Below are 20,854 nucleotides of genomic sequence, written 5' to 3'. Positions count from 1 at the left end.
CTGTATTCTTCCTCTGATAACTTTTATGAAGAAAAATTCTTCCCTAGTTCTAAAGAGAAATATATTTATCTCCCAGGTACTGGGTAATAACAGAGCTCTTTCTTTGAGCATAATTTTCTCTGAGATACATATAAAATCTTATGAGATGTGTTCATAACAATACTTAGATGAGAATTTATAGAATTAATCAATGGAAATGAAAACAAATTAATGGTAACGAAACTAAGTGGTTGTCATAAGTTGAATCTGTCCCCTCAAAAAAGGTACATTGAACTTTTAAGTCACAGTACTTCAGAATATGAACTTATTTGGAAATAGAGTCATTGCAGATGTAATTAGTTAAAATGAGATATATTGGGGTGGTGTGGACCCCTAATCCCACGACTGGTGTCTTATAAGAAGACAGCCATGTGATGGCAGAGAGACACACACAGGGAGAATGCCATGTGACAAAGGAAGTAAAGACTGGGGTTATGAACCTGCAAGCCAACAAATGCCAAAGATTATCAGGAAACCACCAAAAGCTGGGAAAGACTATTCCCCTACAGCTTGCAGAGGGAGTATGGCCCTGCCAATACCTTGATTTTGAATCTAGCCTCCAGAACTATAAGAGAATAAATTTCTGTTGTTTCAGGCCCTCCTGTTTGTGGTACTTTGTTACAGAAGCCCTAGGAAACTAATATAGCTCTCAGCTAGAGAAATTAGGGGGGAAAAATAAATCCAAAGGATGTAGAAATAAATAATAAGGAAAAAAAATGGAAAGTAGCTGACTTTAAAATAAATACAAATGCAAATAAACAAAAACCATATTAGTAATAAATACCAAAAATTGGCTGTCAAAAGGCCAATAAAGATGGACCTATCGTTGGAAATCTAATAAAAGAAAAAGGGAGAAAGAATAAAAAATAACACAAGATGGAAATAATAGACATCTATTATTTTCTATAAAGAAAAGAGAAAGTGGGGGTTTCTATAAAGAAAGAAAACTATGTACAGCTTTACAATTAATAAAACGAGAAGGTCGAGATGGAACATTTAATGTCCATTTAAGATTTTTAAAAATCCAATATGTAGGATTTCCAAAACTTGATAAAGGAATACACAAAAATTTATACCTTCTGTTAACAATTCAAAGTGTCTTTCAACTCAATAACTGAAGCAATAAAGAAAAATGAAGAAAAGATATTGTAAGGAAAAGACAAAGCTATTTTTATTGCAGAGATTATGATGTTCTACTTAAAAATAAAAACAAATAACTGCAAACTAATTAGCATTGAGAAGAAAGTTCAGCAAGAGTACTCAATATATCATCAATAACAAAATTAATACATTTCTACACGTATTTATAACCAACTAAAAATTTAATGAGATGGAAAATATCCCATTCACAAAGCAACACAATGTTTACAAAACACAAATTAATAATCAAAACTATAATTATGTGATATATTTTATAATTAGTAATCTATTAAGTATAATTGAAAAACATAATACTTAATCTCAGTTAATGGAAGCACCTATCAAGATGCTGAATGGAAAATTATATTTCAAAAGTGTCATTTTATCCCTCATAAATTTATAAATTCAGTGAAAACTCAAAAAGACTTTTATGGAATTTGACAACTGATTTTATAAATTATTGGAAAGAGAAAGTAAGAAGTGTTACAGGAAATTGCCTAACAGGTGACAATGCAGAACACAAAATCAGGGTCACTAAAAGAGTGTGTTATTAGAGCAGAATAAAAGAAAACAGAACAATAGTATAGCACTGAATGTTCAGAAACAGACCTATATAAACATTTGTCAAAGATGATCACAAAGTAGCACTTCGAGTCATTGGTGAAAATATATACTATTCAATAAATTGTAATGGAGCAGCCAAGTAAGTTTTGGGATTGCATATTGAAAAAATATTCCATACTCAATACTAAATTGAAAAATAAATTCCAAGAGGATGGATCAAAGAGGTAAGGAAGAGGACAAAAACATAGAAGTGTGTTCATTATATTAAGGAAGGTCAAAATAAGCAGTATAAAAAAATGGAAAAAGATAATATATATACTTGTATGCACACAAATACAAAATATTTGCACAAATAAAGAAGGCTTAAGCAAAATAAAAAGAGTAATATATAACAAGGAAAGTATAATTTCTTTTTTTATATGTTGCTTTGTGTTGCTTCACCCCCCACAGATTTGTCACCCCACTTCCCCTGGGTGACCGAGATGCAAAGGATTACTCAAAGCCCAACTCTTCTGAGCAGTGAGAAGCCCCAAAGAGGTTAATCTCCCTTTGGGGTGCTCAAGTGAGAGGCATCCCTTCCTTGGGTAATTAACCCTGAATTGCATTTATTTTCCAGACCAGGAAGTTACAGGAAGGGAACAAAGGTGGGGTTATAGTTTAAGAGTATAGGCTGGTAACTTTCAGCGAAACAAGCCAGATGACATTCCAGTAAGGTAATTAAGTGCTCCTATCAACAACAGCTTGATCTTAGCAAACATTCCTTCTCCCTCTACAGTTTCTCGATATCTTTACATAACAATCAATAACTAGTCTGTCCTTGAGCCACAATTCTTTATCTCACACCAGAGACTTATAGCCTGAGGGAAATTTCTTATCCTTGCAAGGTCAATATTTGAAACTTCAAGGCTTTGGAAAACCAGGCCCTGTGAAGTACATATGCCTTTGTAGTATATTCCATGTTTATATGGGATTTTTTATTTGTCACCATTAACAGTCTGAATTTTAAATGGATTCTAGGACTGGTGGTTCATATCCATCAGCTCGCTCAACTTTAGCACCTGTTTAATCCCCAGTAGCCTTCCCAGAACTACTACCTCCACCATGAAGCTCCATGAGTTTTCCCATTTCAAACCTGGGCTTCTTCAGCATCTTTACTCTTCTAACAAAGACATCATGAAGAGGATAAATAGACTCGTGAGCCTTTTCTATGTCTTTTCCAATGCTGTCTGGAATCAATTTATTGACCACTTCTTTCAAGTCATTGGTCTGTCCCTCTTGGGTCATGATTTCCATCATCTTTTTATGGATTTGGTGGACCTCTTGGTGCTGAGCATAAGAATTCTTCCATATCTGATTGTTGTGCTTTTTAGTAAAACAACACAGAACAGACGAAACAAATAACCATTGGTAGTCTTGACATCAACATGAGCCTCAATCATGGTCTGCCATTTTTTGAGCATGGAACACATTTTGTCACGAGTAAGATCCATGCCATGGAAGTTAGTCAGGCAGTTTTTGCCCTGAACATCCTCATAATTAGCTTGAATTTTCTAAATGCAACTTCATCACTCTGCAGATCAGCAAGGCTCACTTCAAACACACAACCTTTGAGATCATCAGGTGCAATTTTGGTTCCTTGAGTCCTGGTGACTAGTGTTTTTCCAATATTTCTTATATTGAACATAGCAGGCACTTTCACATCATACCAATCTTTCTTAGAAAATGGATCAACCACTTTCTTCTTAGCTCCCCTTTTGCCACCTTTTGTAAAGTGCTTGTTCTTGCCAACTGCCATGGTGCTGCTCAGAGAGCCAAAAGGCAATGTAATTGCAATATAGAGAGACAAAAGTAGTCTCTAAAATTTATAAAGAAATTCTTCATATTTATAAGAAAAAAATAAACTCTATAAAAATGAGTTTTTATAGACATCAAAGAATATGAACAGGTAATTCCCTGAAAAATAATTATAATTTACCAATAAGCATTTTAAAGGTGTACTACTTCACTAGACTTCAAGAAGTATTAAGATAAATTAAAGTATAAAAAAAAACCCCACAAATTCTTCCATGTCATTGGTAAAATAATTTTTTATGAAACGGAACTCTCAAGCACATGGAAAAACTGCTATGTTCATTCACCTTTGGTGGAGGTCTAAATTTAGAAAGTCTTTTTGGAGGCAATTTGACAATATCCATTAAAATATAAAATGTGTATTCTATGGAAATTAACAGTTTACATTATCAAGTCCAGGGAAATAAATGTAAACTTAAAACAGGAATGTGCAGAGGAGGGGATTACAGTATTATAAGTTCTAGGGAAAAAATTGAAAACTAGTGAAATATTCATCAATGGGAACTGATTAAATAAACCTCCACTTAAATGAATGCTCTTTGACAGCTAAAAGGAATAAAGTAGAATGATAAGCATTAATGTAAACAGTTCTCCAAGATATAGTCAAGAAGAGTGAGCAAACAGCACAATAATAAATATAATTTATTTGAACTATATGTTACAGGAGGGTGTTTTGTGTGCACCCTTCTTGTATACAGGTGCACTGATAAAAGATTGGAAGGATGACTACCAAATTGCTCATTTTGCTCTGAATTTTTCTCTATGTGTAAAAATCACTGTATTAACTAGATAATAAAATAATTTTAAAAGAAGGTGATAACACAAACAAGTGTTTTAAAATTATATTTCTGGCAATTTTTTCTTAATAATTTAATTCATATACTTAGCCTCTTCATCGGCTTTAGAGATTTTTAACTTGATGTAAGAATTAATATAAAAATAATTAAGAAGAAGTCACTTTATTAGTGTGTGAACCTCTCCCAGTCTTGGCTGTGAAAATTCTTCCCTCGGGGAATGTGCACAGGCTGTGTTTGAGAGGGATCCCGTTCATTCTTTATTTAATGTCAGCTCAGCCTGAACATGCCTAAGTATAGGTATAAAGGACAGAAGATAAACCCTATGCAAAAGACATCTGAAATTACAGATTTAGAACAGTCTTTTAACAGAGCATTTTGCATCCCAGATAATTGGTGGCTTTTCAATTTCTGAAATACATTTGGCTTACCTGGATTTCAGTCCAATCAATTTTCCCTGCCTAGAATTCTTTATTTCCCCACTGCAGAAATTGGCTGCTTAGTAATGAGCAACAGCTATGCACATGAAGTTAACGAAGTCATTACTTAGAGTTAGATAAATAGTGGAACTAATGAAACTAATGGAAAAAGATTCTTTTTAATCTGCTGTGGGTGAATTATTTGATATGCCAAGCTCAGTTTTAAAGCTTAGTGAAAGTAAATTCAAGAGCTGATCAAAGTCAATCTGTGATTGTTTAGCATAACTCAAAGTAGAATGTGCTATTTGAGAACATTCCTCAAAATTCATTGGAAATTGCTAAGAAATAATCTGCTAGGAATAACTCAGGGATCCTTCAGTTACATGCAAAGAGGAGCCCTACAGGCCGGGAATAAGCACTTGTTTTTCCAAACCGTCTCTGTTTTATCAAATAGGTGAAAAAATAACTCTAGACGCCCACCCCTCTATGTCCCGCGGCCCACAGCCTGGCCAGCCTGTTTACCTTAAGTACCTAATTGTATGCCCTTCCTTCCTCTTTATGTCATTGTTACAGAGTAAATGGTTTTGTACTCCTCTCCCCCAAATATGTTGAAGTCCTAACTTCCAGTACCTCAGAAATTAACATTATTTGAAAATAGGGTCTTTACATAAATATTCAAGTTAAAATGAGGTCCTTAGGGTGGGCACTAATCATTCCAACATGACTGAATCAGTATAAAAAGGGGAAATCTGGACACTGAGGCAGACACAACCAGAGGAAAGGCAATGTGAAGACCCTCAGGGAGAACACAGCCATGTGACTGGAGTGATGCATCTGTGAACCAAGTAATGCCAAGGACTGTCGCCACACATCAGAAGCTGGGCAAGGCAAGGAAAGAGTCCCTTACAGCCATCACAGACACTGACACTTTGATTCTGGACTTCTGGCCTCCACAACTGTGATCAATACATTCCTCTTGTTTCAACCCAGTCTGTTTCTGAAACTTCAAGGTACCCTAGGAAACAAATACAGCCACAACCATGAGAAATTCCACACTTCCAGCCATACCTAAGCCAGTGCCCTCTAGTCCCCATGAGACTCTTCACATGCACCTTTCTGCTGCATTATCCACCCCTCCACGAGTGCTGGAAGCTTCCACCATGCTCTCTGGAATTAATGGTCTATTGTCAGCAAAATTCCCTGTAACCCAAATCTCTTCTCCAAACATTGAGTTTACATTCTTGATCTAACATAAATCTGGCTCTGGCTCTTCTGAAGACCCTTCTTCCCTTGTAACCCAGCACGTTCGTCTCTCATACCCCTTGCAGGTACCAAGGTGTGCAGGAGAGCGGTGAAACCTCCATGCTGTTCATTGCCAGTCCCAGACCCTCCTCCCACCTGCCCATCTAAAACCTCCATGAAGACTCTCGCGTCCACAGACTCTGTTATTCGCTGCTCCTCATTTCTGCTCTGACCCACTCATTCTCAGGTCTGTTATTCACTCTTCTAAGATTTGGCTCCACACTCCCGGATTTCTGTCTGAACCCTTTTATTTTAATATATATCTAATGATCCTTCAATCAACTTGGGCTCTCAGTTCCTTCAATGTCTCCATTCCAAAGACTTTTTATCTTTGCCTTAACTCAGAGATTCATTTTTATGATCACACTCTAGACCTAGTCATCACCATCATCTGCAGCTCCCCTGCCATCTTGATTGAGGCAGCTTACCTACTGACCACAGCCTCCTACCTTTTCAGTTCACTTTCTCCAGGGTGCCAACTCCTGCCCCGGGGCTGCCAACCCATGGATCCTCCCATCATTACACTGTCTCTCACCCACATGTTGTTCCCCTGACCGCCTTATCCAGGCTCAGACTTCCATGGGGGTAAACTTACAATTACTCCCTTGCATGCAATTCCGTTCTCCTCCCTCATGCTCACTGCCATATTCACCTGGAGAAGAACAAAATTTTGGTAAATTCCAATTTTTTGCCTATGTGGACCTGCACTTTTAAAGCTAAACATGGCTGAAGAAAACCACACAACCATGTCTCTGGTTTTACTTTGAATTCAGGACCATTAATTTCAATGGGGCTGGTAATGCTTGCTTTCCCGTAAGCATGATATACTTCCTAGTTCAATCATTCTTCCTCTTTTCTGAAAGAATATTTCATACCTGTCCTGGCTCTTCAAACCTTGATCATCTCTTTCCCATCTTCCTTCTAAGCTGGAAACCTTGTTTTCTGCTTCACTGAAAAAAAAAAAAAAATGAAGTGACTAGAAGTAAAATTTCACAGACTGCTGCCACCACATATACCCAGCTAGAGCATCTGTATATACATTCTCTTCCATCTGTTTCTAGGAGTTAACGATTTGTCTTTTACCTAGAGCCAGCCACTTCAATGGGCACTAGGTCCCATTCCTCATTGTTTACTTAATGTTCTAGAATTTCTCCTCTCCCTCACCTATAATAACAACTTTTCCTGTCTCTTTAATCAGCCCTACCTATGCATCATCTTGGTGATATACAAGGGTTCTTCACAAAGTTTGTGGAAAAATAGAATTAAAATACAATACAAGACTTTCCCTGAACTTACACGTCTTTCTATGGATGTTTTGAAGACCTCTTCATATCCTATCCTGAAAATACAACAAAACAAAATGCAAAAAAAAAAAAAAAGAAAAAATACTCTTAACCCCTCTTCCCTATGCCAGTTACTGTACCATTTCTTTGCTCCCTTTATGGAAAAACCCACAAAGGAGTGTTTTATTGCACTCACTGTCTCCATTTCCTCTTTCCATTCTGTCTTTACCTTTCTCCAATAATTATAGGTTGAATTGTGCCCCTGTACAAATTCTTGTGTGGAAGCCTTAACCACCAGTATCTCAGAATGTGACCTTATTTGGAAATGGACTTATTACAGATTCAATTAGTTAAGATGGGGTTATACTGGAGTAGAATGGGCCCTTAATCTAATATGACAGGTGTGCTTACAAAAGGGAGAATTTGAACATACAAACACACACTCATGCAGACACATGGAACACCCTGTGAAGATAAAGGCAGAGATAAGGGTGCTGCTTCCTCAAGCAAGGAACACCAAAGATTGCCAAAAAAAAAAAAAAAAAAAACTCAACAGGAGCTAAGGGAGATATGTAAAAGAGATTCTCTTCCTAAGAGCCCTCAAAAGTAACCAACCTTGGGGCCGGCCCGGTGGCGCACTGCTATAGTGCACTGCTTGGGAAGCGCGGCGGCGCTCCCGCCGAGGGTTCAGATCCCACATACAGACCGGTTCCCACTCACTGGCTGAGCGAGGCACGGGAGCAACACCGAGGGTTGCGATCCCGTTGCCGGTCCCGGTCCGGTACGGGGGACCGGGGGCGACACTGAGGGTTGCGATCTGTTGCCGGACACAGAAAAAGAAAAAAAAAAAAAGGAACCAACCTTGCCAATACCTTGATCTGGACTTTGAGCCTCCAGGAGTATGATACAGTACATTTTAATTGTTTAAGTCACTCAGTGTGGTACTTTGTTAGGACAGCCTTACCAAACTAACATACGAGTCAAGCATTTGACTCCAACACTTAAGTATGACTTCCCGATGTCCCTCTGATCTTCACATTGCTAAACCAAGGTAACTTATCCGTCTATATTTTTGCTTGACTAGTCAGCAGCATTTAACTCTATTCATGTGAGCACATAAGCAGCATACTTGCCAAATTTTCCTCCTGCCATTCTGACAGCTCCCTCTTAGGCTTCTTTCCTAGACTCTCTTTTTCTCAACCTTGTAAGTTAGGAGGGCTTCAGAGCTGGATTTGTGCTGTTGTTCTTTATTTACATGGACACACATGGTGATCTCCTCCAGTGGCATTGGAAATACCATCTACCTGCAGATAACTTTCAGATTTACATTTCCATCCTACAACTGTCCCCTAAAATGTAGAATTCCATGTCTTACCTCTCCCTAGACTTTTGAATAATAATAGACATCTCAATCTAGCATGGCCAAAATTTAACCTCTGATCTACTGTCGTAGTTGTCCTCCCACATTCTTTTCCCTTCAGTGGATATCATCTCTACCCTTCCTGTTGTTTAGTCTAGAAATCTTGGTGACATTTTTAGCTCCTTTCTTTCCTTCACAAACCCCACGTAATGCTTTAGGTAATTCAATTGTACCTGTCTAAATAATATATCCAGAATTAGATAGCTTTTCCAACCTCCTCCTCTGCCACCCTCATCCAAACCATCATGATACTTCCATGGGTTATTGCTGTAGTCTCCTCTCTGGTCTCAGCACACATGATTACCCTCTGTCTCAGTCCATTTATGCTGCTATAACAAAATACCGCAGACTGGATAATTTATAAAGAATAGAAATGTATTTCTCACGGTTCTGGGGGCTGGGAAGTCCCACATCAAGGCATCGGCATCTGGTGTCTGGTGAGGGCCTTCTTGCTACATTCTCACACAGCAGAAGGGGAAAGGGCAAAATGGAGCTGAATTCCCTCCATCAAGTCCTTTTATAATGGCATTCACCTTTTTATTAGTGCACAGCCATCATGGCCTAGACACCTCCCCAAAAGCCCCACCTCCCAACACTGTTGCATTGGGGCTTAAGTTTCCAACTTATGAATTTTGGAGGACACATTCAGACCATATAATCTATTCATAACACAGCAGCCAGAATGTCCTTTGGAAATATAAGTCAGACTGTGGCTCTACTCTGCCCCAAATCCTGCAGTGGTTCTATGTTCTCATCAAAGAAAAAGCCAAAGTTCTAAAAACTCTCATTAGGAAACTCAGCTTCCCACTACTGTTGAAGCACATGACATGACTCTTTCTTCACCCATCCCTCTCCTCCAGCCACAGGGCATCCTTGCTGCTCCTCAAACAGGTGGACCTTTGCACTGACTATTCCCTCTCCTTACAATTCCCTTATTCAAGAAATCTACCCGTCTGTCTCTTTTACCTTTTTACATGCCTTTGCCCAGATGTCACACTGTCAGAAAGGATTACTTTGAGCACTGAATTTAAAATAGAAAGCTCTACCCCATCCAAGCATGTGTGAACATTCTAACTTTACCTTATTTTTCCATTCTAACACATTATATAATTCACTTTTTAAAAATATTTACTATCTCCTTTCTTCCCACATTCCCTGTCAGAATGTTAGCTCCAACAGGGCAAGTATATTTATTATCCACAGATGTATTTAAAGCACAAACACATATTCAATCGATATTTGCTAGATGGATTTTTAAAAAACAGCCCACCTATCAAATTTTATTAATTCAAATAATTTGTTTCAAATTTTTTCTGTTTCTTCAATTTTTAATGTAAAAGATATGTCAACTGTGAATAATGGCAGTTTTGCTTCTTTTCCTTTTGTGATCCTTAAGTATTTTATCAATAGTACTTATCTTTAATAAGTACTATTATTTAATAAGTACTATACAATAAGAAATCGACAGAACTTGATACAACAAATCAATTAGGAATACCAGTGTAGATGCATGTTTTTTGTATGTGAAAAAGATGCTCACAATATGCAATTTAGTAAAAAGAAAATCAAGTTACCAAGTAGTATGTAAAGCAAAACTAGTAAACAGCTTTTGTAAATAAAAATCATATGTGTGTGCACATACTAACACATACTCCTTACTGATTTTAATATTCTTAAATCACTTTAAACATTTATTATTAGCATACTTTACAAATAAAAAATCTAATCCCAAGGATGTACAGGTAATATGTAGAAAAGTAAGAATTAAAATGCTATTTTTATCCCTCTCAAACCCCCTACACTCCATTGCTTCAAATGCTAGAATTTGAAATTGGTCATAAAATTTTTCAATTTCCCAGTACAAGATAGAAAATGAATTCAATGGTTTGGTTGGTTTTTTTTGTTGTTGTTGTTGTTGGGTTTTTTTTTGGTAAATATAGGGTTTCTTTTGCAATAATACATGAATGTGTATGCTTTTTCTTCTTATGTTTGGGTGAATTCTCACTAATCCAAGTCAGAAGATCATACCTGGAGTTAAATCTTAAGGGAAACCTAGAAACTGGTAATGTAGATCATTCAATCTTTAATTTGCAAGTTTTTCAGTGACAGATTTCATTGATGAGGTCATGAAAGGCACTCAAAAGAAAGGGAATAATTAATTGGAACAACTTGATGGAAATTTACCATTTGTTGCAGAATTATCCACTAAATTTGCTTTTCTCTCCTTCTATAGTTAGAAAATTTTGGTGAACACAGACTTCCTGAGTAAAGACTGTATTTACTAAAAAGTTCATGGAATGATTCATATTATCCTTTAATTCCATTTTTACACAAACTTTTTGAAATACCTGAGTATTTTTCAACTTTCCTAATGATTTAGTGTGACTGTGTTACTAACCCCTGGTTAGTGGTGTAGAATCAAAAATTAGTTCTGCAACTTCTGGGTTGAGTCTTTAAAGGAAGTAGACATAGCATCTCCTTCTCTTTCCCCTTTCCTGCTTGCTAGAATCTGGATGCATGTGTTGGCCCAAAAGAAGCTATCTTGTACAAGATGCAAATCTTGCATCTTTGATCCTGAATAACTTATTTGGCATCTCTGCACTTCAAATTTATAAAAGCAAATAATACTAACAAAAGTAAATAATAGAATTTATCCCATAGGAATACTGTGAAAGTTGGAGATAACTTGGAAAAATAGATTTCCAGTCAAGACAGTGGAATATAGTCCTCAGTGTCACTCTCTCCCACAAATCAACTAGTTTACAACTATTAAAAAGCAATGACAGCCAAGCTGGGGCCACTAGAGCTCAGAGGAAGAAGAGGAGAGACCTACAGAGTGCATGAAAGCAGGAGAAGCCATGATGAAAGAAAGAAAAAAAACATTCCAACTGTTTTGAATCCCAGCCATTTCCAGGCTGGAGCTGCTGAGCACATAGAACAGGAGCTGGCAAAAGCCACAGATGTGCCCTTTGGATGAAGTTTCTTGGACGTGGCAGGGGAGAAGAGGGCCTTGATGGCACCCAGGCCAGAAAGGCCACTAATAGGGTTCCTGTAGACCCACATAGGACCAAGGAGACACAATAACTGAAAAAAAGGAGCCACTCAGAGGCTGGTGAGTCACTGCAAGGGACTGGAGTACAGCCTATCCCATGGGAAGTGTTTGGAGCATGGATGGTGAGGGAGACGGGCCCACCAGGAGAACACTGGGGCACAGCAAGGACTGATCTGCCTCCCATCAGTGTAGGACCACTCAGAGGAGATTAGTCAGGAATATAGAATTGCATGGGGTGCAGTTTTATGAAAAGACTCAGGCCCAGACCAGTGTTTCTACACAACCCAGGTGCAGCAGATTTCACTCAACCCAGAAGTACCTACAAAATCAACCATTAAAACCAGAACTGCACAAAAAGCCTTACCCAGGGAATCAGCAGCAAAGCAGCAATTTAGCTCAACCTCAGAGCTCAAGTACTGCTCCCCACAGGAAGTTCCCCCACTTTAGAAGTAAGCAAAGGACAACAAATTAGTTCCAGTGCAGAGTTTAAGTGGTGGGAATAGCAAATAATCCAACACAGAACTGAAAGAAAAAACAGAGAACCTATTGGGGCCCGCCCAGGGTCCTGAAGGTATGGAGCAGGAACCGGACCCTCCACCCACAATCAGGCACACTGCCAATGCCACAGGGCCTGCATGGATCTGGGTACTGGACCCTCCTCCCACAACCAGGCACACCCCAACACCACGGTGCCTGCCCGAGGTCCTGAAGCATGGAACCAGGTCACCAGCAACTAGGTAAGGAGCATGCCAAAAACATCACCTCCATTTGGGTGGCCCACCACAGACACCACAATTACCATGGCTGCTGCAAAACTGGCTAGATGCCACAACCACCATGCAGATGGTCCGCCAGCCACTGGAGTGCATTGACACAAGGAGAGTCACCAGCAGAGACTAAAGAAAAGAAGATGTCTCTCTCCACAAAGCCCATTCCAGAGAGACGGAAAAAACATCTGCTCTATGATAATACCGGGGGACCTGAACACACCTCTCAGCATTGGCCAGATCATCTAGGCAACAAATCAACAGAGTAACCATTACTCTTTCAGAAGGAGAGAAGAAATCTAGGGTTATCAGAGGTGTGAGGGGGGAGTGGGGGATGAGGAGAGATAGGACAAGGGGCATAAAGAATAAGTACAATTTGTAACAATATATATGCAAGTAATATTGATTTGATCAACATATGTCAGCCCCCAAAATATGTATAATCCATTATGATTCAATAAAGATTAAAACAGAGCAACATGGAAAATATTAGCAAAGTAGATATTCCTCAAAAACATGATTATTTTTATAACAAGGAAGAGGTGGTGAAGGCAAATATGCTTTCCTAATCTTTATATCCTAAAAACAAACTTATACAATCTCATGATATAGATACTGAGAATGGAAAAAGGAGGAAAATGGATTTTTTTATGTCCGTAATACAAGTATGGGACATTCATACACAAGACCCCTGAGCAGACTCCTGGAAAAGCAGCCCCCCGCCCCCCCCCCCCCCCCTTCCCCTGATCTCTAATGTGCATTTCTGTGGAGGGTTACCAACTCTTAACTGGACTCTTCCCATTGGCACAAATTTCCTCTGAGCCCAGACCCTCAATAAGCATGTAAATTTCCAGCTTATATTCAATTTAAATGCAATGAGATTTTTTTTAAACTTTTAGAAGATTTTAAAGTTTCTACCATGCTGAGAAACATATATATGCATATATATATGCATATGTAATTCATATATATGCATATATATGCATATGTAATTCATATATGATACACATGATATACCATATATATATATTATAGGCATCTGACTGTTCCTTGGGCCATGAATATTCTCACCCAGAAGGAGCCAATCTCCTAATAGTCTATACCTCAGTTATTTAATTCCTTGAATTTAAATATTTCCAAATACAGAAACTATCTTAATTGCATAGTTTTTGAGATATATTAAAAAAAAGAAAAATCCAGGTCAATTCTGTTTTATATTTATTAAAATTAAACTACTACCTTCACACTACCACATTTTCTGCATGCTGTATATTTTAAATTTCAAATATTTAGTGAGAAATATTAATATTTCCCAGTGGGGATGCATTTATACAGTTTTTTGACAATTATACACAACTTGATGTATTCCTGGACATGATATAATTTATTTCATTTTAGAAAGTAATTGTTATGTACTCAGGATCAGTTAAAAGTTCTTGTTAAATAACAGGAAATGAGTTTATTCATGACTTGATAAATTACGTAATTCCTGTGCTTTTGAAAAAAGTTCTAAAGAGCTTACTCATCCTGATGTCATGCTTCAGTTAAAATTATATTTGGTAAAACTATTAGATAACACATGGTTTCACTAACTCTTTAACAGATTTGATCATCTTCTGTTTGATCTGCCAAATTTACCCTGAAGTCTATGTGCGTTATGAGTGAGAAAGTATGCCGTTCAGTAATTTCTCCCCATTTCCCCAAACACTAGCCTGTCACAGCCTGCACTGCCATTTATAGTGAGCCAAAGTAAAACTTGCATGTGTAGATATACTTTGAACCCTTTAAATACTTTAATAAATGGGTGATGGTTATCACATAGCACCCCAAAATGTGCAGCAATTTTTGAAAAAAAAGAAATGATGGTCCAATAGTATTGTTTTGAAGTCTCTGTATATAACTCTATAAACAAAATAATAAAATAAACAATAACAACAATAATAGTAATTGATTAGTACTATGTGTCTGCCTTAGTAATATAAGATTAACATACATTGTCATATAATAACTCTACAAAGAAGGTTTTATGATTTTCCACAGAGCTAAGAAGTGGCAATGCTGAGAACATTTTCTAACAATGAAATATTTATTTTAAATAACAATTGCATTTGTTTCACATTTGCAGCCTTGGAAAGAAAGTTGGTAATTTGTTTAGTTAACTTTATTTAAATTTTTCTTTGGGGGATGGAATTTATTAAGTTTTGGTTTAGATGCACAACAGAATTAAAAATGATGTTTTTTTAGGGCCGGCCCGTGGCTCACTCGGTAGAGTGCGGTGCTGATAACACCAAGGCCGCGGGTTCGGATCCTATATAGGGATGGCCGGTTTGCTCACTGGCTGAGCGTGGTGCTGACAACACCAAGCCAAGGGTTGAGATCCCCTTACTGGTCATCTTTAAAAAAAAAAAAAAAAAAAAATGATGTTTTTTTGAGAACCAGTCTCAGTAATAGAAGACAGAGATAAAGACAGATCATCTTATTTTTTCTTATTATAAAATCCTTTTTAGATCCTTTTGTGATCAAAGTAATATAATTACAATAAATGTAGCATTAGAGAGACAGCAATTAGTAAAGTGTGGTTTCAAAAGTATAAAATTTCAAGCAAAATTATAAAATTCAAGGTAATATAATATATGACATTTTAAGTAAAATTTTCAGATATTTAAATTTAGATATCTAAAAACCTAAGAATTAAATTTGAATATCTAAAACCTATTCAGATTTAAAAATCATTATATTATTATCCTGTGTCTCATTAGCTGGTATAAAATGAAAATAATTATTGTCCTTTAAAATTGTTTATAATGTTCTTTAAAGGATAACAATCGTTTTCATTTTTATTGTACTTTTTAATTATTTATTATAAGTGTATTATTATTACAAATCGTGATTTTTTCCTTTATGCCCTTTACCCAACCTATCCCTCCCCAAACCGCCCCCTGCCTCCCCCCATCTCTAGTATCCTTAGGTTTGTTTTCCCCTTCTGAAAGCTCAGTATATTGTTTTAGTCTTGTCGGTTTTCCTTCCTTCCCTCCTTCCTTCCTTCCTTCCCTCCCTCCCTCCCTCCTTCCTTCCTTCCTTCCTTCCTTCCTTCCTTCCTTCCTTCCTTCTTAGCACCCACTTATAAGTGAGAACATGCAGTGTTTCTCTTTCCTTGTCTGGTTTATTTCTCCAGACTCATCCATGTTGCTGCAAATGGCAGAATTCCACTCTTTTTTACAGCTGAGTAGTATTCCATGAGGTATATATATATACCACATTTTCTTCATCCAGTGGTCCATCGACGCACACTTGCATTGGTTCTATATTTTGGCTACTGTGAATAGAGCTGCAGTGAACACTGGAGTGCAGGCATCCCTTTGACATGATGATTTCCATTCCTTTGGGTATATGCCCAGTAGTGGGATAGCTGGATCATATGGCAGTTCTATCTGCAGTTGTTTGAGGAACCTCCATACTGTTTTCCATAATGGCTGCACTGATTATCATATGGCAGTTCTATCTGCAGTTGTTTGAGGAACCTCCATACTGTTTTCCATAATGGCTGCACTGATTTATAGTCCCACCAACAGTGTAAAAGAGTTTCCCTTTCCCCACATCTATGCCAGCATTTGTTGTTCTTGTCTTTTTAATAATGGCCAGTCTAATTGGGGTTAGATGATATCTCGGTGTGGTTTTGATTTGCACTTCTCTAATGACTAGTGATATTGAGCATTTTTTCATATACAAATGGGCCATTTGTATGAATTCCTTTGAAAAGGAAGATATGAATGTCTATTCATATGCTTTGCCCATTTTTAAATTGGATTTTCCCATTTTTTAATTGGATTATTTGTTTTATTACTGTATAGTTGTTTGAGTTCTTCATACTTTCTGGATATTAATCCCTTGTTCAATGTATAGTTTGCAAATATTTTCTCCCATGCCATGGGTTATCTTTCTGTTCTGTTGGTTGTTTCCTTTGCTGTGCAGAAGCTTTTTAATTTGATATAGTCCCATTTGTTTATTTTGGTTGTTGTTACTTGTGCTTTTGGGGTCTTATTCATAAAGTCTTTGCCCGGTCCTACTACCTGGATTGTTTCCTGTATGTTTTCCTTTAGTAATTTTATATATTTTTTTCATAAGATAAAAAGATTTAAGTCTTTAACCCATTCTGATTGATTTTTGTATACAGTGAGAGGTGTAGGTCGAGTTCCATTTTTCTGCTCATAGAAGTTAAATTTTTCCCGGTACCATTTAATGAAGAGGCAGTCTTTTCCTTGATTATGTTCTTGTTGTTTTTGTCAAAGACCAGTGGCTGTATGTATGAGGGTTGACTCCCAGGTTTTCTATCTGTTCAGTTGACCCAATTGTCTGTTTTTATGCCAGTACCGTGCTGTTTTGGTTACAACAGCTTTGTAATATAATTTGAAGTCAGTAAGTAATATGCCTCCAGCTTTATTTTTTATTATTTATTCATTTATGTTTTTGCTCAGGATTGCTTTGGCTATTTGGGGTCTTTTGTAGTTCCATCTGAATGTTACAAAATTTCTTTTTCTATTTCTGGGAAGAATGACATTGGTATTTTGATGGGGATTGCATTGAATTTATAGATTGTTTTAGGTAGAATAGACATTTTCACAATGTTAATTCTTCCAATCCAAGAGCATGGTATGTCTTTCCATCTTTTTGTGTCCTCTTTAATTTCTCTCAGTAGAGATTTGTAGTTCTCCTTGTAGAGATCTTTCACTTCTTTGGTTAAATTTATTCCTAGGTATTTTATTTTTTTGATGACTATTGTAAATGGGCTCACTTGATTTCTTTTTCTGCTAGTTTGTTACTGGAATATAAAAATGCTACTGATTTGGGGGTGTTAGTTTTGCATCCTTCAACTTTACTGAAATTGTTGATCAGCTCTAAGAGTTTTTTTAGTAGAGTCTATAGGTTGTTCTGTATATAAGATGATGTCATCAGCAAACAAAGACAGTTTGACCTTGTCCTTTCCAATCTGGATACCCTTTATTTCTTTGTCTTGCCTAATTGCTCTGGCTAGTACTTCTAATACTATGTTAAATAAGAATGGTGAGAGAGGGAATCCTTGTCTTGCTCCTGTTCTTAAGGGAAAAGCTTTCAACTTTTCCCCATTTAGGATATTAGCATGGTTTGTCATAAATGGCTTTTATTGGTTTTAGATAATTTCCTTCTATACATGATTTGCTCAGAGTATCATGAAGGGATGTTGAATTTTGTCAAATGCTTTTTCTGCATCTATTGAGATAATCATACAGTTTTTGTCCTTGGTATTTTTGATGTGGTGTATCACATTTAAGGACTTGCATATGTTGAGCCATCCTTGTATCCCTGGGATGAATCTCACTGGATCATGGTGTATAATTTTTTTGATGTGTTGCTGTATTCTGATTGTTAATATTTTGTTGAGGATTTTTGTGTCTATGTTCATCAATGATATTGGCCTGTAATTTTCTTTTTTTGTTGTATCTTTGTCTGATTTTGGTATGAGGGTGATGTTGACCTTATAGAATGAGTTTGGGAGAATAGCGTCTGTTTCGATTCTTTGGAAAAGTTTGAAGAGAAGTCATATTGATTGTTCTTTAAAGGTTTGATAATATTTAGCTGTAAAACCATGCAGTCCTGTGTTTTTCTTTGTTGGAAGATTGCTCATTACTGCTTCAATTTCTTTGCCTGTTATTAGTCAGTTCAGGTTTTCTATTTCTTCTGGGTTCAGTCTTTGAAGTTTGTATTAGTCCAAAAATTTATCTACTTCACTTCCTCCAGGTTTTCATATTTATTAGCATATAGTTGTTCATAATAATCTCTGATGATTCTACATATTTCCATGGTGTTGGTTGTAATGTCACCCTTTTCATTTCTGATTTTCAATATTGTGGTGTTCTCTCTTCTTCTTTTATTTATTAATTTATTTATTTTTGTTAACCTAGCTAATAGTTTGTCTATTTTATTTATCTTCTCAAAGAAAACCCCACAATTTTTTGTTTCCTTGATCTTTTGTGTTGTTTTTTGGTTCTCTATTTCATTTAGGTCTGCCATGCTCTTAATTATTTCTTTTCCTCGGCTAGTTTTAGGATTGGATTGTTGTTTTTCTAGTTCTTTGAGGTGTAGTGTTAGGTCATTTATTTGAAGTCTTTCCATTCTTTTGATGTAAGCTTTCATTGCAATAAACATCCCTCTTACTACTGTTTTTGCAGTATCTGACAGATTTTGGTATGATGTATCTTTATATTTATTAGTTTCGAAAAATTTTTTGATTTCCTGTTTAATTTCTCCTTGGGCCAATGAATCACTGAGGAGCATGTTGTTTAGTTTACATGCACTTGTATAGTTTCCAGAATTTTGCTTGTTACTGATTTCCAGTTTTAATCCATTGTGGTCAGAAAAGCTACTTAGAATGATTTCACCTTTTTAAAATTTACTGAAACTTGATTTGAGACCTAACATATGAGTATCCTGGAGAATGTTCTATGTGCTGATGAAAAGAATTTGTATTCTGTAGGTGTCAGAAGAAATGTTCTGTAGATGTCTGCCAGATTCAATTTGTCTAAGGTGTAGTTTAAGTCATGTGTTTCTTTGTTGATTTGTTGCCTGGAAGATCTGTCCAATGCTGAGAGGGGGGTGTTCAGGTCACCTATTTTCTAAGGTCTAAGAGTGCTTGCTTTACGTATCTGGGTGCTCCAGAGTTGGCTGCATACATATTTATGATAGTTATGTCTTCTAATTGGATAGATCCCTTTATCATTATTTAAGGGCCTTCTTTGTCTCTTTTTTTGGTTTTTGGTTTGAAGTGTATTTTATCCAATATACGTATAGCTACTCCTTCTCATTTTTGGTTTCCATTTGCATGGTATATTTTTTTCCATCCCTTCACTTTTAGTCTGTGTGTGTGTCTTTATAGTTGAGGTGAGTCTCTTGAAGACAGCATGTAGTTGGATCTAGCTTTTTAATCCAATCAGTCTGTGTCTTTTGAATAGGGAGTTTAATCCATTTACATTTAGGGTTGTTATTAACAGGTGTTGCTTTACTCCTGACATTATATTGCTTTCTGTTTAGGTGTTTTAAATATTATTTGTCCCTTTTTTCCTCTTTTATTTTTCATCTCAAATGTTAGTTGGATTTATGAGGTGTCATGTTTTAGCTTCTTTCTCTCTCTCATTTGCATTTTTGTTTTAATGGTGGGTTTTGTTCTTCCTTATAAATTCATGATAGTGATTACCATTTTTCAGATCCCAGATGCAGGACTCCTTTGAGTATTTCTGGCAGAGCTCGTTGTGTGGTAGTGAACTCCCATAATTTTTGTTTGTCTGGAGAATACAATGTTTCTTCCTCATTTCTGAAGGATAATTCTGTTAGATATAGGATTCTTGGCTGGCAATTTTTATCTTTTAGTATTTTGAATATATCATCCCATTTTCTTTTAGCTTGTTAGGTTTCAGTTGACAAGGCTGTTGTTAGTCTGATGGGGTTTCCCTTATAGTTGACTTGACACTTTTCTCTTGCTGCTTTCAGAATTCTCTCTTTGTCTTTGAATTTTGCTGGTTTGAATACAATGTGCATTGGAGAGGATCTTGTGGGATTCAGTGTATCTGGGGATCTTTGGGCTTCTTGGATCTGAAAGTCTGCATCTCTCCCTATACCCAGGAAGTTCTCTGTTATTTCTTTGAATAGGTTTTCAATGCCTTTTCCTTTCTCCTCCTCTTCTGGAATACCCATGATTCTGATGTTTGTGTGCTTGAGTTTGCTAGCTCTCTTAGATTTTCTTCATTTTTTAAAATTCTTTTTACCTTTTTTTGTCTGCCTGGATTATTTCAAAAAGACCATATTTGAGTCCTGGAATTCTTTTTTCTGCTTGCTCTAGCCTGCTGCTCAAGTTTTCTGTTGTATTTTTTTGTTTCATTGAGAGAATCCTTTGGTTCTAGGAGTTCTGTTACATTCTTTTTTAAGGTATTAACCTCTTTGTAAATTTCCTCCTTCATATCCTGGATATTTTTTGTTGTTTCATAGTGTTCTCTAATTGATTTTTCTTTTGTTTCTTTGAGTTTTCTTAAGATCTGCACTTGGAAAGTTCTTTTTCAGACATCTCATGTGTTTTCCTGCTCTATGAATCTGGTACTTGAGAATTACCATATTCCTTCAGTGGTGTCATATCTTCTTTTTCATTTGTGGTCCTATTATTTTTTGTTGATGTTTGGTCATCTGGCAGGACGCTTG

General features: G+C 36.7%; 1 pseudogene; it reads right to left on the bottom strand.

Moving 5' to 3' along the window:
- Positions 1-2,745: 2,745 nt before the first annotated feature.
- LOC103610531 lies at positions 2,746-3,538 on the bottom strand (annotated as a pseudogene).
- Between the last annotated feature and the right edge of the window lie 17,316 nt (positions 3,539-20,854).

This window comes from Galeopterus variegatus, unplaced genomic scaffold, assembly GCF_000696425.1.
Source record: "Galeopterus variegatus unplaced genomic scaffold, G_variegatus-3.0.2 Scaffold11279, whole genome shotgun sequence".
Classification (NCBI taxonomy): Eukaryota; Metazoa; Chordata; class Mammalia; order Dermoptera; family Cynocephalidae; genus Galeopterus; species Galeopterus variegatus.
The sequence above is the reverse complement of the archived record's forward strand: the minus strand, read 5'-3'. Positions and strand labels throughout refer to the sequence as shown.